This window comes from Motacilla alba, chromosome 4 (assembly GCF_015832195.1).
Source record: "Motacilla alba alba isolate MOTALB_02 chromosome 4, Motacilla_alba_V1.0_pri, whole genome shotgun sequence".
Taxonomy (NCBI): Eukaryota; Metazoa; Chordata; class Aves; order Passeriformes; family Motacillidae; genus Motacilla; species Motacilla alba.
In genome coordinates, this window is record NC_052019.1 from 22,014,325 (window position 1) to 22,039,005 (window position 24,681).

Genomic DNA, 24,681 nt, shown 5'->3' on the forward strand with positions numbered 1-24,681 from the left:
TGTTGTTTGTACCTGACCTCAAGGAAACAAACTTGCTAGAAGTATTTGCTCTCAGACTTTACTGAACGAAAGCTAAGGAAAGCCTTTCTTCACATCTTTCAGGAAGAGACGGTCTATTGCTGTGTTTACACTGTATCCAGTTAAACATGGCCTCAGCATTGTCTACGTCTTTCACCGACAGGGTTTCACAAAAGATAGGGGAGGAGAAACACTCAACCCACCGAAACATGATGAAATGTAGTCAGGCAGTAAATATTTGTTTGGAACTTAAAATTTCTGCTTCAGACCCTGCCTTTCTGAGATTGTATATGATCACCTGTCAGCAGAGTACGCCCATGCCTTCCACACAACAGTGATGGAGGGGAGGGCATGGCTAACCAGAGCAGGTGGCCAAATCCCACCACTCCTTAACCAGGAGCACCTCATTTAGCATCTGATTATGCTGCAGTCCAAATCCAGCGTGATGTCAAAACTTCATGGCCAAGCAATGATGCATGAAAAGTGTTGATTTTTGCTGACCTACAGAACAGGGCTGGCAAGCAGGATGTATTGCTAAGGAGAACAGGTACAACAACAATGTAATTTTACTTATTGAAAATTTGATATCAAAATGGACAAAATAATTGAGTTACCGTAGAAAGGTCAAAAGGGATTGCTGGAAAGGGGGGAAAAAAGGCAGCAATTTTCCTGTAAGTTCTCCTCTGGGTCACTTTCACTTAGACATATGGAGGAACTTTAAAATTTTATTAAGAACTGAATATATTGCGTGGAGACCAAACATTTAATTGCTTACAGCAGGAGGCAGGGGGAAAAAAGGCCCAAGTTGGTTTTTTTTCTATGTGACTTTTTTTCTTGGCTGCCATTTTTATACAAGTTTATTTAACTCCCTTTTTTTCCACTTTTATCACAGATGTTTGCTGAAAAGGCACAGATGCTTTCTGGTTAGAAAAATATTTCTGGTTGAATATTCTATTATTAATTCACACAAGTTACTTTTCAATTTAGGATAGCAAGGAAGAGTAAGTCTTCTCCTTGGGGCTTCCTCTTTTTAATGTTACCAGCTTGACCTTGCTCAACTTTGCATCACTTCCAGATTTTTAATATAGTTATGTTTTTCTATTAAAGAGCAGTTATTTGTATGAATTTGTGTAAACAATGGTCCAATGCCTTGCTGTTGCAGGCAATGTGCTTTTCTGAAGGAGCTGAATAACCAGCACAAGTGTACCCCATATCAAGAATAACACACATCCAATGACTAAAAACCCTTTCAGTCCACTCTGGCACATCTCATGGGTTTCAGTAGGAACAGTATCAAATCTCCATGTTGCCAACAGAGGACAGGGAAAAAGAAATAACCTGATGCAAATGAAGCCAGTGCTATCCAGCACAGTGCTGCCAGCAGAAACAGCATGGCATCAGCACAGGTTTGCCTGCACTGGACAGAAGCTCTCCAGAACACAACGAAGCATATTATTTCACATCTGCCCAATCTGCCATGCTCAGTGCAGGTGCATCTGGATGTTAAGGCCCTTTTCCAGGCAGGTTAGCATTGATGTCCTCTTATGATACACTCAGATGCAGAGCATCTGACAGCAGCCTTCAGGCAGGAGAGGCAAGGAGTGACCCAGACGAGCCATGTGGAGCCACATGTCCACAGTCCTGAGGGCACACCAGATTGCAGGTCTGTTCCTCCCCTGAGTACCTGCCCTCCCCACTGAATTTATTGCAATGACTCTATGTGTAGACTGGACTATATTTCTTACACTCACTTCCCCCTTCAACCCACAGCCACTTTGAAACTCTGTTTTATCAGCAGTAGATTTGGAAGTGCCCAGTTTTGTCTACCTTATTAAGCACCTAAGCTTTGTGCAACAGCCTAGGATGCAGAAGCACCACCCTGGCACAGCCACCCAGCAATTTCCTCCTCTCTATTCTGGGCTGTGTGCTCCTTCCCACAGGTGTGTTGGTGCAGAAATCCCCCCTCCAGGACACAGGCCCACTGTGCAGGGGCAGTCCAGTCCTGGCACTGCAGCCTGCAGCCAACCCAGGCTCCCTTGCCAGCTGCTCCACTTGCCCAGCCAGTGAATCCACGCTGTCCCATTACAGTACAGGCAGTTTATTACCTCCAAAAAAAGTGTTATCCACTCTTCCTCTCTTGTGGCAAGCAAGCTTGATAGCAATGGCACTAACATGACTTTAACACTACACATTTCCATGGAGCTATTCTTCTCATCTACTTCTGATCTACTCACAGTAAAAGAAGCCCAAGTCTCAGGCTAACTCATACTTTTGAATTAAGTTGGCAGTCTTGTTCACCCACAGCTCAGTGGAAAACAAGCAGCTGCTGTCAGCTGTCAGGAGCCTGAATCAAGCTTTGTTAAGGCCTCCTCTGTCTCCATTTCTGGTTTGGGTGTGGCATGGAAAAAACAATATTTACCATCTCAGTAGCTGTGCCCTTTGTGTATTTGTTTTTATATTCCCTTTCCCCATGTGAATTTCGCAGATGTTGCATGGCTTGGGATCAGCCCTGAATTTGTTGTCAGAGTACGTGCATGTCTCCACTGAACATTAGCAGGGAATAGGCAATATCTGCACAGAAAAGATAATACAGATTCAGCTGCCAGCCACCATTTCAGGGGCAAATGTAGATAAAGAGATAAACACCAAGAATACCATAAGATTTCATTTTCAATGTAAATGAAACAAAAACTACAGCCATCAGCCCTGAATGGAAGGCTACCAGGGGCCCGAGGAGCAACCACCATATACCATGTCCAATTTTTGTCTTTTAACATCTCTTTTTAAATTAAAATTACTTGGGAGTGTTTTCCATTGCTTTGGATGAATGCACACAGATTGCTAAAAGGCTAGTTCATATTTACCAATATACTCTAAAAACTACTGCTCAGTGCAATTATCCCAATAATTACCTTCTATAAAACATTTCCATTCACTTTTTGTTTATATAGAGTAAAAACATAGGGATTTGCTAGGGTTCAGATGATAAAAAACTTCAAAGACAGTTTAAGAAAACAGAGGAAAGCCAAGGGCAAAAAGCTAGACAGCAGGGAAAGGTCAGCTTGCTGTTTTCACAGCCAATTGCCAGCACCTGCTATCCATCAAACTACAACCTCAGCTCTCCTTCATTTCCCTGCCATCCTTCCACAATAAAGCTTTACAGTGGCACCACAGAAATCAGTGTGGCTGGACTTTTCTCCTGGAGAGTGGAACTATTTGTCCCAGAGCACATAGCCACCCAGATTTTCCATGTGGGGGAAAGCCAGGTTTGAGAAGCAAGGAGGTAAATCAGCCCCCATCTCTGGGTAGAAGGCAGAATTTGAACCCAAGTCTCCCAAATGCCTTAAGAGCTAAATCTGCCTCTAGAGACTAACACTCTTTAAAAATCCAACCCAGTGACTTTCTTGTCACAGGGCAATATGTCAGATTGACCAATAAATAAAGTTCCAACACAAGCAGCAGATATTTGCTTTATGACAGTGGGACCTGAGACACACCATTTACAGTCCCTGGAGCAAGGAGTTCTGCTGGAAATGTCAGCCTGGTGTACAGCATCACGAACAACTCCACAGGCAAAACATACTCCAGCAAATTAGACCTGATAGTGCAATCTTCATTGATAATTTTGGTGAATATAGCCCATTCTTTTCCACAGGATTGAAGGAAGAAAAAAAATTACTAAGCTGTCTTGATGTCAGACAAACTAATTCTTTTAAGGCAACGAATCCTTTCCTATAGTTTTCAAGTCTCGTTTCACTGAGAGACTAAAAAAAGTTGCAAATGCAATCAAGATCAGCAATTCAATAATACTACAGAAATGCAGCTGTATTTCACTGCTATCTCACCATTATCACATTTTAGCAACATTTGGACCCTTTTCATGCAGTGGTCAATACTTTGGATCTGCCTTGTTCTGAGAAATAGTTATTGTAATTATAATGTAAGAGCTCTTTGCTCTTGTTCATGAAATTGTTGTGTGTAATCATTCCCTTAGCCACCCATCATCACTCAATGTCTGTGAAGGAAATTGGTTTAAAATAACCAAATGGAAAAGTTCACCTGCACTCTAAAGAGCTCTAGATTAAATTGTCTCTATGCTTTACACTTTAATCTAAGTGCTGTATTTAAAAGCAAAGAAAAGCCCGTTGAATCAAAAAGAATTAATGTAAGAGAAAAAGTCATAAAAGGGCCTTTATTAAAGTACTGTATCAGTGTCATTGCTTAAAAAAAAATTGAGTGTGACTTATAATTGTTTTGAGTATTTTTCTGTTTTAAAAGGTTTGTTATCCGTTTTCACAGCCTTCTGTAACTATGCTTTTCTACTCTCTGCTGACCAATCTTTATGTCAAATGTTCAGGAGCAATGAGGTTAAAAAAAACATTCTGGTATGTTTCCCACACTTTTTATGTAAAAGCAGCCTTGTGTAGGAGAGCATCTTGAGCAGTGAATCTGAGGAAAAAGACACACCCTACTCCACCACTACCACCCCCACCCCCCCCAAAAAAAAAAAAAGTGAAAGAAAAATAAATGCAAAAGGTGTTTTAATATCTTTCAGGCTGTCTGATCTGAGAGAAGACACAGATAAAATCTGATAAGGAAGCTGAATTACATAGCTTATACTGTTTTAGAAGGATTCCTCATTTTAGTGCACATACTTGATTCTTCACAAACATCCCCACAGGTGTCTAGGTCTAAGCAGTTCTACATTACAGGCTGCAAGACTGTCTCAGAAATACCAAGCCAGGCACACCCCAGCCCCACCATTCACTGAAATACCTGATCACAAACAATTGCTGCCCCTAACATGCCGGGCATTTATGATCCAATTAAAAAGCAACAAGAATAAGGAATAATGAAGAAAGTGATAAATTTTTTTTTATCACTGTTTCCATACAGGACAACTTGGTGAGGTTTGTTTTTTAAAATGAGCAAAATCAATTTTTTCTTGCAAACCTAACTCTTCTGCACCAAGTACATTGTTCTCCAGGTTTTACTTTCATTTCTCAAAATCCATTATTCTGTGTATGCCTCAGCCCACCCATCATGCCCTGTGCATAGCTCTCTGATTCTCAGACCTGCTAGGAGCTATGAATTTGGGCAGGTGGCCAAGCTGTTAATTTATCATCTTCTGTTTCAGTCTTGCCAGGAAAAGATAGGTTTTGTCTGAACAATGAATTTATGGCATGTGCTTTGTGGGTCATACCTACTCCTTTGTGTAGGACTCACTTTGGGCTAGCAGTGACAAACCAAGGGTGTAACTCTGCAAACTCAAGGTATTTATAAACAGGTTTCAGTACCTTTTCCTTCTGTTTCCATTCCAATTTGAAAATCCAGTTATAACTTGAACCCTTACAGCCACAGAAAATGCAATTTTTTCCTCTAGCCTCTATTCTGCTATAAATTTTCTTTGAAATAGAGAAACTAACATTGTCTCTTTTCCCTGTGGGTTCTATTTGCCCTCCAAGAAGTTAAATGTTCATATTTCCCCCCAAATCTGTTGATTCTTTATCCTGTTAAGCTGCCACATATGTTAAAACTGCCTCTGTCAAACAATTATGATGTTTATAAACCACTGATTCTTCTTATTTTCTGATATTCTTTTCCATTCTCTATATTATTCCAGCTTGCTGTAAAAAAGAGAAATGTGCAAAAAAAAAAAAAGTTTTATTAAGCCAGTACTTGAGATGAGCCCCAGGAGCATGGCTTATTGCCAACCTGTTCTTTGCACTGCTGAAACAGCTGCATTAAATGAGTATTTGTTAGCATAAACTTAACCTGACTGAATTTCTCTGAGGTGCATTTGGGACAAATAATCCAGCAGTGGTATGCTCTGTGCTGCAGGGCTTGCATCATTCAGTATCATGCCATGAAAGAGCTTGGATTTGTACGTTCTGCTCTTGACATGAAATAAAGTTAATAACAGACGGAGATTTCTTTGTTCAGTACGACAGACTTTTTTTCTGGCCTGTTTGATTCTAGTTGATCTCACATTCCTGCAGCCTGCAATATTGCTCTGTCCCCAGAACTCACTGTGCAGTGCAGGGCTAACTTGGTTGAGCAGCTTACCTAGAGACTGGCACAAACTCTGTAACCCAAGGACTGAGTCGCTTAAGGGCCTCCTGTTTTCTAGATTTGACCTTCTGTTTCCCAACCTGTACATGTCTGCTGCTACCCTACTGCAGGATTTGTTCTTTATTCAGGTTGTTTTGGTTTTCCTCATCTCCATGGCATTCCCATTAAGGAACATAATATTCAAAGATACATTTAAAAAGCCTTTTGTGCTCCATACAGAGTTTCCCGCGTAAGGCTCTGGAAAAGAAAGTTTCTTGCAAAAGAAACTACATGAGCAAATATACTACTGCCCAGGAAAAGTCATGCTCCTTCCCCCAAACAAAATGGAAAGGTTAACTCCATCAGGGCCTGCAGATACTAGAGTCCTTCATCCCCAAAACATCCTCTTCACACAGCTTTTGCAGCTCCTTTGACAGAAGGAAAATTAAGTTTAAATTGGCAAAGACCCTATGCATTTATGCCAGGAAAATCCCACACAATTTGAAATTAATCAATAGCACAGAAACCCCCTCCCACCTACCACATGGAGCCCAGTCTCCAAAAATCTGCAGCCTCTCTCTAGGGTGGTATTTGAAACAAGCATGTTTGCAGAACTAGCTTCACCCTCCTCCCATGCCACCTTCCCACACAGAGAGATCTTTTGATACTTTCCTCCCAAGGGAAAAGTAACACACCTATGTGGAAAACAGAGGCTAGAAATGCCTGATTTGAGAAAATCTTCTCCTTACTGAGCTGATTCACTTTTCTCCCACTGAGAAACAATGTATTTTTAGTCCAGCAAAACACAACACAAATATGATTTAACCTTCATGCCAATAAACCTTTTTGAAAGACCTGGTAAGAAAGGCTTGCCTGAAACAGAGCCTGAGCTCTACCCTACTTGTTCCAGGCCTTTCCTTTGCTTTCCAGGAGCCCTGAAGGTCTCCTTAAGGAAGCAAGACAGCAATTGATTACCACCAAGCTTTCCATGAGTGGCCTTTTGAAGCATCCAGGTGGGACACCTGCAAGACTCTGAGGTGTTTGTTACTCACAGTGTGCAATTACTCGGCTCCCACTCTGTTTTGCGGTTTTCCCCTCCCTTCCTGCAGGGCTTTCCCAAGCAAGGAGGCTCCAGGTGCCTTGTCCCTGAGCTGCCATCAGGGTTTTGCAGCATCTCTTGTTTGTGTCACAGCAGCACCTATCTACAAGCACCACAAGGGATAAAGGCCTCACTGCTTTGGCTGTGCCAGACACACCTAATAACACACACCATATTTAAACTTTTGTAGATTACCAGACTGGTCCAGATTGGATCCAGCCTTCCAGCACGTCCTCACTTTAGGAGAATAAGGAGGCACAACCCAATCCCATCTTACTTATTGTTAAAGAATACATTATCACTGGGAAATAAATGCTCTGGATTTTAATCCCTTTGGGTTTAGGAGGCACATAATTGCAGGTACCTGAAATCCCATATGAGGGGTGTCATCAGGAGTCAGGTCACCTGTGGTGACCACTGCCTCACGTGCCTTCAGCAGCAGTGGTCACCATGGGCATGAGGTGGCCTCCATGGGCATGAGGTGGCTCAGAGCTCACCCAGAGCAGCAGGTACTATCCACAGTCAAGGAAACACCAGGTTTGTGAGTTTTAGGTTGCTTTGAATAATGCAGCTGTCAAGCTGCCTTGCTCAGACAGAAGGGATCTGCCAGTAGCATGCTGCTGTCAAGCCCAGTAACAGGACTTAAAACAACTAAACAGATTTTGCTAGGCACTGTCTCATGCATAAAAAAAACCTTATATCCTATACAGCTAAGCAGGGAATTGTGAATAGTTCTGCCATGGAATGGCCCTTGACTGCAGCTGGAGCAGAGCTGTGTCCCATGGACCCCTCCTGCAGTGCACCCACATCTAGAGCAGCACAGAGCACAGTGCCAGCAGGAAGCACAGCCAGACTGCTGGGAGTTAGTCAGGCTTGTTAATCACAGAGCTGTCCTCCCCAATCATTGCTCCACCCAAAACACGCTACTAATTGTCCTCATATTAATGTTTGCCACCTGTTTCCTTCTTCTTAGGCTTTGTCTATGGAATCATCATTTCTCAAGTTTCCACATTTCTTTCACATTTGAAAAACTTTCTATTATCTGAAAAGGTAATAAATGAAAAGAAAAAAAAAACAAACCAAAACAAAAAACACAAAAACAACAGGTCTTTCAAGCCAAGTTCTTGGCTTGATCTAGCCAAGCTTTGTTCCTTTTGCACAGCATCACACACAGAGTGTTCCTTTCTAGAGCTAACAATATTGAAGGGTTTTCTCTCTCTTCTCCCAATTCAGGGTTTAGCAGTGCTGGTGTTTTAACACCATGTCACAAGTACAGGTATTGCAGATTAAGCCACAGGCTTGTTGTGCAAAATCGCATGTTGGTTTTTGGCTATTAAACCCCACTTAAATAAAGAACTGCCTAACAAACACAACCTTTGTTACAGGAAGAAAGGAGGAAATCGGCAGAGACCTGTGTCTCTGTCTCACTTCTGGGGAAAACCACTCCTCCCTGTTGCCAGGGGCCATTTCAGAGCTGCACCCAGAGCCAGGGGTCACCTTAGAGCCACGCTCAGCTCCAGCTGTCTCAGGGCAATGCAATGGTTTCTGCAGGTGTCAAGCCTCTGACCACAGGCACTCACCTTATGAACTCTGGTTAAACTCTAGCCATAGCAGACTGGTGTTGTTTTCAGCACTTTTATTCATTGTGAAGCTTCAAATTCACTTTTTCCTGTTGAATACATACAGCACAAGGAATATGTGAGAAGGGGGCCAACTCTTAGCAGCAGTTCAGCATCACAGAAATTTAATTGTGACAGGAAACTTCACAGCAAGTCACTCATACGTCACTTTTGCAAAAACATTTTGCTGCAGAGAAAATAAAAACATACAGCTTGGTACAATTGAAGGATTTCAGGAGGTAATATGCTAGATAACACAGTGTGAAAAGGCCTTCTTTCCTGTAAAGTACAAAAATATCTTATTCCTTCAGACCCCTTCCTCACCTCATCACAGTGAGGTGTGTAGACTGAAACTTGATCCGATAGCAGAAGGGTTAGGAGAGCACTGACTACATTTTTATGCAGATTTGTCTGTCCATCCTAGCTGAAATGAATTCTGCTGTCTTTTTTACATGAACAAGGCAGGATTTGACAGAACACAGCAGCTCTCTGGGTCTCCATTAGTAACTCAACCACTTTCCTGTCTCTTCACCATCTCATCTTTCCAGCACTGTCATCCAACCTGGGACAGCAGCCCAGTTCTTTGGATATCAAACTGGGATGGAGCACAAAAACTAAGCCCTGATATTTTTTCCAGGGGCCCAAGAACCTCAAGGCTCTCACAAATAGGTAAAGACCACCACAAGGATCATGCTATAAAGGGGAAATAGTCTTTTCACAAAGAATTTCAAAAAGAAACCACAAGAAAATTACATTTTCTCAACCAGAACAAAGCTACATCTTTGTGGCTTCTGTAAATCAGACATACCTTTCCATACTCATCCTTATTAACAACATGCCATTTGAAAAAAAAATATATAATAAATAGGAATGCCTCTAGATGTCAAAATCTGGGAAGTGTATATGGTGAATCACCTCAAGAAAAGACTTTCAATGCTGCAAGGGACAGCACAGACCCCTACAGGCGCCAGTCCCTGGTCCACACAAGCATCCCTGTCAGTAGAACCTGAGAAAGAGTTTTAACAGCTGAGAGGGAAAAAAAAGTTGTTACTGGAGGTATTATTTATTCTTAGTTCCCATAAATCACTTAGGCTCTCAGTTAAATGTGATTTGTAAAAGAAAAGCACTGCATCAGTATTTGCTTTTGGGATGCATAACTGAACTCCAGGATTTTAACTGATTTTAACATTAAAAAATAGGTTTTGTCAAAGCTGAGGAAACCTCCATTGACAGAATGAAATCACATGACTGAAGGACTGCTGTCAGTCATCTGTGACTGCATTGCATAAAAAGGAAGTCTTCACTAGACTTATCTATCCTCAGCAACGTCAAAATTCTGATAAAGCTCAATTGAGATGTGATACATCTGGAAAAAATTCAAGATTTTACATTTTTGAACATAAAATCAAAAGAAACATTGAGTGATAATAAAAACTTTTCATTGTGTTGTCTGCTTAAAATCCCTGGACTACATATAAATCACACCAGTTACTAAGTTAAAACTTCAACAGAGAAATAAATACCTGAATTTCAGACCTTTACATATGAAGTGAACAAAGACTGCAAACAGGGAGGATGTCTCTCACCATTTAAAACTATCCCTTTGGTTTCAGTGCTGCATATGCATATTGCAAGTAAATACCAACACCTGCCAAGCAAGGCAGTCTCCCAGCAGCACAGGGCAGGGGTCTCCTGGCACTGGAAATGTGACAAGCCAGCCTGTATTAAATGCCACAGTAGCATTGCTTCAGCTGCAAAACCCTTGCCAAAGCACCTTGTGGAAAGACCAATGTGTACTACTCACAGCTCTAAGAAAAAGGGTGGTGCTGCACTAGCATAGCTAAACTGAAGCAATTCTGTATAAAATAATGATGTGCAGATTTAAATCTGGATTACTTATTAGTTTATTTTTGCTTCACAGCAGCACCATTTCTATGGTCAAATTAGGCTTTAGGCTTAAAATTGCTTGGATTGTCAGTCTCACAGGATTAGTGATTTTAAATTAAGGTATTGGTTGCAAGAAAAACTAATTTCATGCTTTGAAAAGAACTTTTATTTATTTCAAAGGCTTGGAACCTAGAACCATCACACCATAATCTTATTCAAATGTTGATGTCATCAATGCATTTTACATCAGCATTTAATTAGGTTAAAGAAAGAAAACAGAAGCTGCTGAAGAAAGCCCAGTAAGAATTTCTATTTCTAGATAAAGCTGTTTTAAATGCATAACCAATTCTGCTAACTGTGGGATGTGATGCACATGACTGAGTTTATAGGTGTTTAGTGAGAGTTTGTGCCACTTAGTGTATCACTGTGAGCAGTCAGCACAAAGAGGATGATATAAATATAGAAGAGTGGGCCTATAATCTCTAATTCTAATTTAAAAACTACATTTGCCCTGGACAGCAACAATGCTTACTTTCCTTCTAAAAACTTTAATCTGCCCAAATCAAAAAAGTCCTTTTTAAGTTTTTTAGCTCAAATGAGCATACAGAGTAGGGAAGCTTTAGGGAACATTACCTGTATTTAAACTCTGTCAATTAACAGTGCTGCACCTAAATCCCTTCCAAGCCATAACATGATTTAAAGAAAACTAAATTGTATCAGTATGGAAACCTGTGGCAGAAAGAGAAGAAATAGAAAATAGGTCAGTCTAATTGAATTGCAGCAGCTTGCCTGAAAAACACCTTTGCTACCCAGTTTGAAAAGGCATTAGAAACCACATTAGGGAACTGTTTTCATTTTGAAAATCTTCTTCATTACTGCCTGCTTTGCTGAAATTACTTTCACAATCTTCATCTTTGCTACACCTGCTTTGCTTAGAGGACTCACTGCTGATGCCTCCTCCTGAGCTTTGATTTGTCTGGAGGATGAAAATAATGCCAGCATTAAAGCTAGAAATTTCAAATGGACGAGGAGAATCTAGCTTCAGCAGGATTTTATGTGCCTTTTAGGCCCTTATGTGAACATTAAATTTTAACAAAAAGCTCCCATGTTTCTCACCCAGAGGAGGTGCCCCACCACAGTCTGGTCTCTGCACACACAGAAAGCAGAAGGAGAAAAGGGTAGAGCTATGGACTACTTTGGGGTTTTCTGGCCTTTGGGTACAGATTTACACCTCCCACACACAAGTTGGGGAACTTCAGGAAAGGCAGTAAGCATTGAGTAAGCCTCATATTAACACTTCACCTCACTGACACCTGCTCCAGTCCTGGCTCTCCAGGACCGAGTGCTCCTGCTGCTCTGATGCAGACACCAGAAAGTTGTCAGCCAAACTCCCCCGTATTGCAAACCCCACCCCACAGATGTGACAGCAGTGTTCACACTGTGGCTGCAAGTATTTCATAACAAATAGTAAACCAAATATATGTGTCATTTTTAGCAAGGGTTGATTACACAAATTACTGATGTCAGATGAGCTACCTAAATGTATGTCAGCTATAGAATAAGGGCCCATCCATTTGTTCCACTCTTCACCAGTGGAACAGTATCAGTATCATAATTCTGAAGCAAGACAAAACCTGGTTCCACCCTCTCAAGAAAAACTCATTTGCAAAAGGAGGATGCACTCTACCAAAAGCAGGAGGGAGAAGCAGCAGCCACTGCAGTTCATTTATCTTTCTAGAGGAATGTACATTATTAAAGACTAAATTTGGTAGTGCAGGACTTTCCACTCTAACTACAGGGAGTAGGCTTATACACACACACACACACACATATATATATATATGCATATAACAAAAATGATGAGGAGTACCTGCTCCCAAGTCTGTGTTTCCTAGCACTGAAGATTCAAAATGTCATCTGAAGCACCCCTGTTTCACATTGGCTCATTCTTTAATTGTGTCACTATAATATTCACACAATTACAAATTACAATGAACAAGTCCCACTCTGAAATCTGAGTCCTAAAGGCTACATATGTTATCCAAATATATAACCGAATGCTAAGCACACTGGGATTCTTTCAACCACAAATTTAAGTAATTACGATTATTCCTAATGTTGCAACAGAAACATCATGTTCAACTAATTATAGCTCAGAACACTTTCCTACTACATCTTCTGAAAAAGAAATACAATTTCTCAAAGTCACCCAAATCTCATAGCCTTAAGCAAAAGACTTCAGCTAAATTTCTTACCTCTATTAGCACAATCTTTGCTATTAAGCCATTTGTGTAAGTTAGTTTTTGACTGACTCTCTAATCTTCTGACTGACAGAATTATAGACATAATGTGTTTCCTCAAGGGATTTTTCTACTTACAGAATCAGTCTGCAAACTTCTCACTGTCTGAATTATAGCCCATGATTTAATGTCATCCATTTCCACATCCTCAAAAACACAAGAGAGGCCCTGTTTCTAGAGGTGGCTCCCCATGGCTCTTTGCCAACAAAAGTACTTTTGACAGTGAATGACACTCTTCAGAAACCTTACTGATTTTTGTAGCTAAATTAGACCTTGCTTTGTCACCACTGCCTGAAAACAGTCGGAGATGGGGAGATGCCTGGATTTTCCTGTTTACAGAAATAGACCCTAAGCAAGATAAAAGCTGGCAAGACTAACTAATCATAGGGATATATTTGCATCAGGTAGTTTGTGCCACATCAGACAGTTTTAATGAAAAAGGCAGAGGAAAGAGGCATCTACAGCACACACATCTTCCCTTCCCCTCCGCCATGATTTGTTATAAGAATACAGAAAACACAAGCTCCTCAGTAAGAGCAAGCAAATGGAAGATTCACAACAGGTCTACAGAGAGGGCCTGCAGGGAGCAGAGCATCAGGGGAACATGAGGTCAGGCTTACAACACACCCTTGGCTCTGCCTAGCTCTAGGTCACCTCTTAGTGCTTGGTGACACCACAGCATTACAGGCAGGCACTGAGCCTCAGGGGTTTCCCCTACAGCACAAAGGCTGAAAACAAGCCTTTCCCCCAGGGCATCCCCACAAAGCTCCTGGCAGATGTGGAGATGGGTGAGATTGGCTCAGCTGGATAGAGCATGGTGCTAATACTGCCAGGGTTCAGTCTGGGTTCCATCCCTCCATGGGCCATGCACTTCAAAATTGAACTCAATGAACCTTGTGATCCCTTTCAACTCTGACTATTCCATGATTCTGTGAACAGCTAAACTCAGGATGTGGTTGTGGATAAGGCCTTGCCTTTAATTTGTCAGAGGCTTCAGGAATCAGGTAATAATACAGAGCCAAGTTTAACACTCAAGTACAAGTGATTCACAGTTCAACTTCACCAAGTTTAAGGACCAAACAAGTTTCTTCCCCTTGAAGGAAGGTCCACTGCCACAGAGAAGACACAGTAGAACACACAGCGATCATGGCTAAAGAGCAGAAAATTAAAGTTCATGTTAATACATGCTGCCAACCTAGGTAAAAAGGAGTGGAAGAAATGCAGCCTCTTCTATATTCCTTATACTGAAAGTAGCCTTATCCAGTAATGCAGACGGGATGATGATTTACTTTTCCAATCACTCCTACATAAGAACTCAGGGTATGCAAAACGGCCTTTACACAAAGTTGTGTTTGATAAAATCAGGAGGATGGATTCTTTTTACTCTATAAAATGCTGTCGGATATAGCTGTAGTAATAACTTCAAAAAATATCAAAGTCTTGAATTGACCATGTTATGCATAGAAGAGAAAGGTAAAATATTTGATGAAAAATTAGATTAAGAAATGTTTTCTTATAACAAACCCAAAGACTAGTTGCTCAGTGCCTGGCATTCTTTGTGAATATTTCCTGGAATTACTGGTGTCAGTATCAGGCCAGTGCAGCTATAGGTGTGTTTCAATATTTAAATGTAGAAAAGGGAAAGCATTTTTTAATTTAAATTTTTCTTGGGTATTTTTGGCACAAATTTTTAAAAAGCAAGAATCATGTATCTTGTCAGGATATGAGCATCATAGGGAAAGGAAGAGAGATTTAAGGATTTTGCCAGATTAAAATGTTCAGTGTCTTGCACTCCTAACACTTACTCCAAATCTTAACTTCCATGTAAATATTCATAAATGCATTCACCACAGGCCTGGTAATGTTGTTATGAATTTTAGAGGCCCCAGATACATCCTTTCCTAGAAGACTCTCTAAGCAAAAACAAGAAAATAGCAAGCACTGATACTTTTAGTACAACATCACATGGTTCCAGCAATCAAAGGAGGGTGAATGCCATTCTGCACCACCTGTAGTTTTCAGAATGCTTTCTCACTTGTAGGCTACACAGGGCATAGAGCATATAAAGCATCATTCAACCATTTTTTCAGTATTTTCAAGCTTGTTTTTCAGCATTTGAATAAAGAACCACTATTTTCCAACTTACTTGGAGACTATCACCACATCTCAGACATCCACAATAACCAGAAGTCTCATCCATATAGACGAGCTGAAATAGTGTTCTGAATAACTCCCTCTTACAAAAAAACAAACTAACAAACAAAAAAACAACAACAGAGAAAAAGCAACTTTTTATTTTGTACACATTTTTCAGGTCCTCTAGATATCTAGACAGAGAAATCCTACACATTGCAGACTAAAAGGAAAGTGTTGCCATCTTGTTACATAACACCATAAATAAGGGAGAACCTTCAGCCAGGTCAAAAGGGCACTAGCTCAGGAGCAAACAAAATTCCTCCTCCAGCATAACAAGTCTGGGCAATTACCATCTACAAATTTGTTACCAAAGGAAAGAGTATAATAAGTTTCCATAGGAAAAACTTAAACACTGTCCAGCATCACAACAGTGAACATAACAAAATCAAATTTAACTTTTAACAAGTTAAATGTTCTGGGAGAATGTAAGTCTTCAGACACAAAAGACTTAAAGCCATGATTGATGTGATGTAAATGTTATGTAATTCCTGCTCTCCATAATACCAGGGGTGTTTGCACAATTCCTTCTGAGGTACCTGGTGCTGACCACAGCACTGAACTGGGGTCTGATCCAGCCTCACAGTTTCTGTGTCTCTTTGCACTTAATAAGGTAAAACTAAAACTATAATAAAATCAAACAATGCAGAGACATTCCTTGTGATCCATTGCAGAGACAGTTTTTTAAAGAAAGATATTATCCCTTTTTTTTAACCAGGGTGGCACAATAAATCTACTTGGTACTTTTTTCATATTACAATTAAATTCCCAATCATGGAGAACAGACAAACTCACTCTTTCTGTTTTCCCCTGGAGTTTTCTGCAGCAGTCATTACTAATGCCTTTGTTAAGCGGAAGTCGGCTGGAACCAAGAAAACAGGAGCTAACCTGCTGCTCCTCTGGTCTGGGTGCCCAAAGAACAAGGATTTGTTGCAGTCATTGCTTTGCCACCTGCCTGAGGCATTCAGCTGTATCTAGCACAATGATGCTGGAAAGCATTCAGGAGTAAATACACAATAACATTTGTATGTTTACAGCATCTGTGAAAGGTGTGGGTAGGGTGATTTCTCTACTGTGTGTTTCCAGAGCAAGTCGAACCCATTAATTAAATTCATGCTCTTGTCCTGCTTCAAAAGTAAAAACAGAGATGATTTATGGGCACTGACAGCTGCAGGAACCGGTTTTGCTCACTCTCTCTCATTAATTAATTTTGAAGCATCTGGACAGGTCAATTTCTCAGATTCTAAGCATACAAAAGGCTACACATCCTCAGTTTCTGCAAAGAAAGAAAAATACCTGTTCCATGCAGAGAACTGTCTGTCATGGTTTCTCAGTGCTAGCTAAATAGAGTCTACTGAAATTGTGTAACTCAGCATCCCTGTGCCTGCCCAGGCAACTTGTAGGATAAAGCTGTAAGAGGTTCCACTCACAAAAAAAAAACATTTCGTATTCCGTAATTATTTTACTTGTTCTAACAACAAAATCTCTAAAATGAGAAAGTAGCATCTGTAAACCAGTGTAATAATCTACAAAACAAAATAAAAAATTCTCTCTAGTAACAGACCCAGGGAAATTGCCACAAACACTCCCTTCTAGAGGGAATATCAGTGTCTCTATATTGCACACAATGATATATGCAAATGTAAACATACACTAATGTGTTTATTTCTTCTTCTAGGTTCTTTAAACAGGAGGCAGATTGCTAGCATTTGGGGCTGAAATCTGGAGGTAAGCAATGAGAAGACATTTAACATACAAGCTAGAAAGAGGAAATTGTTACAGAAGTGGAAAATTTTGGGTACTGAACTTTCACCCTCACTCCTGCAAGATTTTTACTAATGAAGAACTATATAAACATAGACAGATTATATTGACATTGCATTACCTACCCAGCAGAGCCATATGCTGCTTCTGCAGACATGGCCAAAAAGATCAAAGCTTCCCATGCATTAATGAGCTAAACCTGGGTGTTGTATGTTTCATATCATGCTGTAGACCTATATTGATATATCATGCTGTATTGACCCATATTGACAGAGGGAAGGGCTGGGCCAGAACTCTGGATCTGTCTTTCAATCAGTTACTTTATGATTCTGTACAACACTTTGTAAAACACAAGGCAAATTTATATTGTTGTGATTCATAGCCCAGAAGCAGAAAGCCTGCCAGGAACAAGGATACTGCCGTCTAAAGCAGCTCATGATCACTAGTTACCAGGAAGAAATAAAAAGTATCCAGCATGGTCTATAAAAGTGGTGGAGCCAACAGAACATAAAACTCTTTCTGCCAGTGACCCAAAGGGGCCTCACTAACAGATGACTGTGACTAACAATCTCTATCTAGGCATGAATGGGCACATGATACTGGGTTACAGAATCAACAGACAGTGCTATCCCAAGGTGCTTTGGCTTATAGAGAGATAGTAATTCTCCAGCAAACTCTTCTACAACTGGCAAGACCACAGAGCTCTTTCAAATACCCTATTTTCAACTGTGAATCAAGATCTCTCCTTTTGTCAGCTGGTTTTCACCACTCAGGAAACAACCTGTGCCTTTTGAGTTACTGATGAGGTGCTTCACGAATCAAGGAGATCTGTCAGATTTCAAAGAATTGTTAAACAGTGTTCACTAAATGTTAACTGGTGCATAGCATTTTACCTGCTTATTCTTCATGTTGCTGGTGACAAGTTTGATACTTACAAGGAGCAATGTGATGACAGAATTCAAGAGCTGACATACTGATATATTTTAAAAAATTAATTCAAGAAAATTTGACAGAATAAATAACCTCAACATGGTTATAACTCATATGTACTTTTTGTAAAGAAAACTGACTATTCACGTCTCTTCTTCCTCAATTCCTTCAGTGACCCAAGACCCAAGACAACTATAGTTACCTACATTTCCTTCTTCTCATCCCTATAGAGTCTAAGAGAGAAGTGTGCAGTTTGACAGTTGGAAGATTATTTCTTCACTCCAAGCATTCATAGAAACAATTCAGGATTTTCAAATTCAGCTACATTTTCACAAAACTGCTTCTTTTCCTAAACTTAGAACAGACTCTTAAAGGCTTTGAATCCACTCCTAGCAAAGTTAATCAGAGTTTTACCATCAAAATGCAGTGAGAGCACATTAATACGACCATATTTAAACAATCCTAGTGAAACACATGGGCACAATCACAAAGAATGCATGGAAATCAGAGGTTTGTTCCACTGAAAATTAAATTGCAATGAAGAATTGAACTCAACAAAAAGAACTCCCAGAAAAGCTATTGAACAACAGACATTGCAGCAGAGAAAATATTTGAATGGTATAAAAAGCACAAGGGCCAAGGTTGTGAGAGAAGGGAAGGAAACTATGAGGGAAATGCAAACCTCAGGGCATTAGAATTAAATGGGCAATTAAAACCACTATTGATAGCTAAGCATTTGGTGAAACTCCAGGGGACAGCATAGAATTCTAACACTTCTTATCGACAAAGGAAAACACCTAGTGTCTACAACCAAGTGATCTTCAGCTCAGCTTGGAAGACCAAGTTATGATTTCCAGAAAGAAAGAGTTAAGCCCTATATTGTTCGAGTAAACTATGTTAGTTCTCTTTGATCCTTAGGGTGAGGGAGACCTTTCTTAGGAAAAGCACTCATCGACTTCACACACTGAACAAAGAGAGGTTCTGTGTGGTGCTTGAAACTTCAAGGTGGGAGCTCCTAATGGAGCACGACCATGGGTGGCTCAGAGTGACAACTGTCCAGTCTGCTCAGAGAATGCAGCACCCCATGCACCTTTCCAGTGGAGGACAAACACAACCTTTAAAACCAAAAGCCTAGAAAGAGATTCAAGAGCAGCACAAGAAGGTGATCAACTAACTGTGTCAAAAAGGTTAATTTTGTTCAACATGAAACACACCCAGCATCTGAGGCATACCTATGGTCTGTCAAAGCAGGTTTAGATAATTTCATTTTTATTTTGGACTTATGACTTTGAAACAGCATGTTTTCAGCAACTAAATGAAATGGAAAATACTTATATGAGCTTCTGAGAGCCTAAAGATTTTGTTTAAATTCCAGGTTATTTTGGAATGTGAAAGCTACTTGCTGCTTGGATCCATGACAACCATGTAGACACTCTTCACTTTAACAATCTACACCAGCATGGTAAGCCATATTCCAAAGACTATGAGACTCATCTCACTGGTGACTGTGTTGTGCAATAAGCTGGAGTGACTAGGTATATAAGGCTTCGTGCTTCTGGCTCAAAGACAGTAATATAAAAACTATTAAACAACATAAGCAGAAGCAAGCAGGATATGGCAACATACCTTGATTTATGAATGCTGTTTTACACACCAGACAAGTATTAAGCTTCCCAGAATATCTCAGAAAGGATGTTGCTAAGCAAAGATGATGGTAAAAAGAGTACTTAATTAAGATGTCTGAATGCAATCTATAGGGCTAGCAGCCATGCTCCAAACTATCACTAGCAAGCAGAAAAGGAAAAAAGTCCAAATACAATGAAAAAAAAGATACTTCAAACTCAAGTTTAAGAACAAATGTAGAATGGTTTGTCTACTTTTGGGTCAAAAGCCAATTATAGACACATCAGACAGAAGTTGACAATCAAACCAGTTATCATTGGACATGATATAAGGAGTGTGCTGACAACAGCTGTGACTCCCAGCAGCTCTCCTTTTTGGCATTTTCATTTTACATTTCTACAGAATTATAGGAATTTCCTAGAGGATTCAAAATAAACTAACAAAACCCAATAATAAATTAAAGGAAAACCCTATAGCTAACATACTACTTCATAACTTGTTAAACAGGCAAAAGGAATTTACAGCAATTAAGAATGCACTTGAAAGTTTAGTTAAACAAGCTATCTGCATCCTTTCATAACTGGAACATGGATTTTATTTTTCATTTATTTTCACTGTATGCATAAATGTTTAAGCCATGGCTTACACAAAACAAATAAGGACATCAAGACAGAATTATACTGCAAGTAAGATTGTCAGAGATCTGAACAAAAATTAAAAGGAACAATCTTGTAACTAATGAACTAATAATGACATCTATATTTAAAAATAAAATAGAATGCAAAAAGGACATAAAATGACAGCAGTAAAAGGTTGCATAAAAACAGGAACACACCATGACTCATTGTTTATAAGCTTTATTATTCATTTCACATAAAGTACTGATCACACCTTTAACAGATGCACAAAAACATTCAACACTTTGCAACAGTATAGTAAGATTGAATAGGGCTATAAATCTTCAAAGTGAAGCACAAACATTAAGCTCTGAGAAGGGTATGAAATGGTGACACACAGGACAGCTTAAGTGACTTGCTCTAAGGGCAGCAGAGCGACGCACTGAACCGAGGCTGAATGAATCCCAGGTTCTCCTTAGCAACGAGTCACATCAGATACCCAGGCCACTTCAATTTGCATTTAGGTTTCAATCATATTTCAGGCTTTTAATAGAATGTCTTCTAAATGTCACCCATGGGTCAGACACTATGCAATGTTGTCCTCTTGAATTTGTAGGCAAACAAGAACCATGAAACTACATATACAGCCGGGGTACTTTCAAACCTGGAAGCTAAATAGTGACATTTTATAAGAACGTGTCAGAGTTTACCCATAAATGATGAAAACTATAACTATATGTATGCAATGACAATATAGCAAAGAGAGCAGCAGTCATGAGCATGTTGCTTGTACTGTCCTTGTTGCCTTGTACTTTCCCTCCCCAGGCCCATTGCCTGTGGGTGCTGAATTCAGGAACAAACTACCCTGGCTTAGATCCTAGGAATGTTCTGCTGAAAGGGATCTCAAGGACAACAAAAACTTCACTCTCTTACAAGAAAAGCCTTGCAGGTTTCAAGAATGGTGCAAGCATAACTCTGTGTGGATTTGTGATTTGTAAAGTAAGTTACACTGAGATTTTCCAAGTTATCACTCACGCAGAGAGATGTTGAGAATGAAAGAAAGCACATGGCCCAAATTCTAAAACTCACAGCAAAATACATTGCCCATTTCACAAAAATTAGCTCAACTTGGTGATTAATGGTCATTTATAGGTTTGCATGCATGCACAAATCCACATGGGCTCACATTTCACTCACTACAAGGAATACTGAAAATATTTGTATATTTAAAGTAGGAAAAGCATCTGTATTGCAGTATTGTTATACTCTAACTCTACAATTATCCCATTAATTTATTTCTCTCTTTAGAAATTCTCAATACAAAACACTTTGCTGAGCTTTCCATTTAGCTGGAACACATCTGAAAGAGCAACAGCTTTACCAATATCTAGAATATTATTGCAATGCCAGAGGCATTTCTTAAGTTTCAAAGTTTGTGAAAATCTGAGGGGTGAAATTCTGACAAGCACACATGAAGTTTTAATGGATACCATAAATATCCTGGCTCCCAGAAAGAAAAAAATAAAACACATAGGAAAGAAAGTCCCATAATACTGCATATTTGAAAGTTTTCTAATTTTACTGTTGTTATTTAAACACTTCACATGAGTCCTAATCCACTGTAGCAAAGCTTATGCTCACTTTAAGCAGGTTAGCATTCCAATTCAGCTCAAGGGGATGAGCATACTACTCAAGTGATTTATTTGATCACTGTCTAAATTTAAAATTCACAATGGTACCAAGAGGAGGTTGTTCTATTTCTACATTGTTTGCAGTAGACAGTTAATGCCTCAGAGGTTCCTTCTTACTTATGTGTGCACGTGAAGAAACCACTTGCAAAGTGTTTTACTCTTGCAGGACCAAGACATTTAAAACAAATCCTTCAAGCAGTCGATGGAGTACAATTGGAAAGGTAGGATTATTTTTTTTTTTTTCTCCTTGTGTAGGTTTAAAAATTACTGGCCATTCACTATTGTAACTTCAGCATTCCACAACATCAACCATCTCTCCCTACAATACTGCACAGTATTTTCTAATGACAACACTCAGCTGCTACGAGCCCTGGTGACAGAACAGAACTGTGTTTCTTTCCAACCCATAAGTTTCCTGATGTAGCAAATAAAAGCTTTCCAATTTCCACTCTGAAGTTTAGGAAAAGACACTGTACAGAAGAAATACAGGAATAAAAAATTGAATCAATCTAAGACAGTTAACACAGGTGAAAAATGGCAAGAGAAAATGTGAAAATGCAGGCAAATGGTATGGAAAGAACAAGCAAAATGGAAGGCAAACAGAGGAAAGAGGGGGATTTGGGAAAAGATAACTAATTGGAAAACATAAGGATTAATTTGGTTCGAGAGGGAGAGCACACTGACATCTAACAATTTCCCTATAAAAAGCTGCAGGTTGTGCCATCAATTGGTCAAACACAAAAGCAGAACTTTCTGACAATGTTAAGAAATCTACTTGGTCAATGTGTTGGATTTGGGGGTGGGGAATTTTGTTTTGTTTGGGGTTTTTTTGGTGCTGATTTCTTTTTTATGGGGGGAAGGGTGTAGGTTTTGCTGTGCTGGGTTTTTTTTACTTTTGTTTTTTACAAAAGAGAGTCATTGACTCATTCTAACTTCTTATGGCTTTATCCAATTTTCTTGGTATTAAGAGAGGCTGATGTTCTGAGCACAACAACAATACCACCACAATACCTGCCTGCCACTAGCAATGTTTCATATGATATAAACAAATCAGAAGCATCTGAAATATTCAGGACAAGATGATTTTTGGGCACACTAAGCTACAGCTGAATACCAGAGCTGAGATCACATATCCTGCCTGGCCTAAATACTGCCCAAACACATATACACAGAACACTCCAATCCTGTATTTGAAGCAATCTCCACGGACATCCAAGTCTATTTTCAGAATATTGTTCCCTGAAGTAAAAATGTATGGCATACTTAAAGTATAAAGGCCTGCTAAACTCCAGCAGTGTCTCTCCATACCCTCTCCCAAAGACTAAACAGGAAAAAAAAAACCAATCAAAGAAGTACTCAGTCTTTCCATAGAACTGACGTGCAACCAAGAGTTTTCGATAAAATAGAATGACAGGATTACAGGACCTAATCTGCTTGGACTTCATTGCTGATTTCCTAAGTTTTATTTTCTTATTTTGACTTACAAGAATGTCACAATATCTAAAACATATGAGATCTCCACCTCTCTCTCATTTTCCATCTTACTCTGTTCACCAAGGTCACCTAAAGATTCAAAGTCTTTCAACAGCGTATTTTGAAGGTTCTGTTATCTTTGGCCCCAAATTTCTGCAGAAGGGCAATAAATCATTTTTACACAGAACTCACAGGCAAATACAAGAGGCAACAGCTTCCAGCAGATGGGCCAACAAAGAGCTTGATTTCAGAGTGTACAGAGTGCTGCTGTGCTGCTAGTGAGTGGCACTGCCTGGCAATGTACATGGCACAACCACAAAAGCACAGAATAAGCTGAGTAGGAAGGGCTCCTCGAGGATCCTCGAGTCCGACTCCTGGTCCTGCACAGCACACCCCAAGGGTCACACCATGTGCCCAAGGGCATTATCCAAATGCTTCTTGAACACTCAGACTTAGTGCTGTGACCTCCTCTCCAGGAAGCTCATTCCAGGGCCCAAACACCCTCTGGTGAAGAGCCTTGCCCTAACAGCCAACCTAAACCTCCCCTGAAACAACTTCAGACCATTCCCTCCGGCCCTGGCACTGGTCAGTGAGGAAAGATCAGTGTCTGCTACTCTTCTTCCCCTCACAAGGAAGTTGTAGACTGCAATAAGGTCTCCCCTCAGTCTCCTCCAGGCTAAACAGAACAAATGACCTCAGAATATACTTAGGAAGCATTCTGACTTGTCAATTTTTTCTCACAGACTAAATCCTACAGCAGTAATGCTGTAGCTTTCATGCTCACTGGCTGACATTTTCGATTTTTCTAATGTCCCAAGTAGGATTTGTCATTGATAACAACATCCATAAAACTTCACAGAATTATTCCAGGATGCTAAAAAAATAAGCATATATATATATATATATATATATATATATATATATATATATATATATATATAATATATATATAATATATATATATAATATATATATTTTATATATTTTTATATTTATATATATATTTTTATATATATATATATATATATATGCAGCTGAGAAACAATCTGCATCTAGAAAGTACTTCTATATTTAAGCAGGCTTAAATCAACTGATTCTATAAATGGAAATCTAAGAAAAAGTTACTTCCAGGCCAGAAGACATCACCCACATCAAGTCCCAGTCAAAACCACAGAGGAGGCAGCGATTGCTTTACACAGTATTCAAAGAGTTAGAGAATTCCATCATAAATTAGGATCCCCAGCTCAGTCTGACCCTCAGTCTCTAAGACCCATTCACAGCTATCAAAATCATGTCCTTGATGGCACGCTCTCAAGCAGGCTGCTCAAGCCTGCCATTGGGAAAAGAGCAAAGTATGAGCAAGGGAACTTTGTGAATTGTAGACCCATGGCAGCACCATCTCAAGACCCAATTCTA

The 24,681-nt window shown here is 39.7% G+C and overlaps 1 protein-coding gene across 1 annotated transcript in view; it reads left to right on the top strand.

Moving 5' to 3' along the window:
* Window positions 1–24,681, top strand: part of NWD2 (NACHT and WD repeat domain containing 2) — a 95,015-nt gene that overhangs the window by 59,214 nt on the left and 11,120 nt on the right. Inside the window, exons 9-11 of the mRNA XM_038135279.1 lie at window positions 16,846–16,895; window positions 19,237–19,323; window positions 21,959–22,013. The gene's annotated coding sequence lies outside the window, so the exon portion shown is untranslated. The remainder of the gene's footprint in view (window positions 1–16,845; window positions 16,896–19,236; window positions 19,324–21,958; window positions 22,014–24,681) is intronic.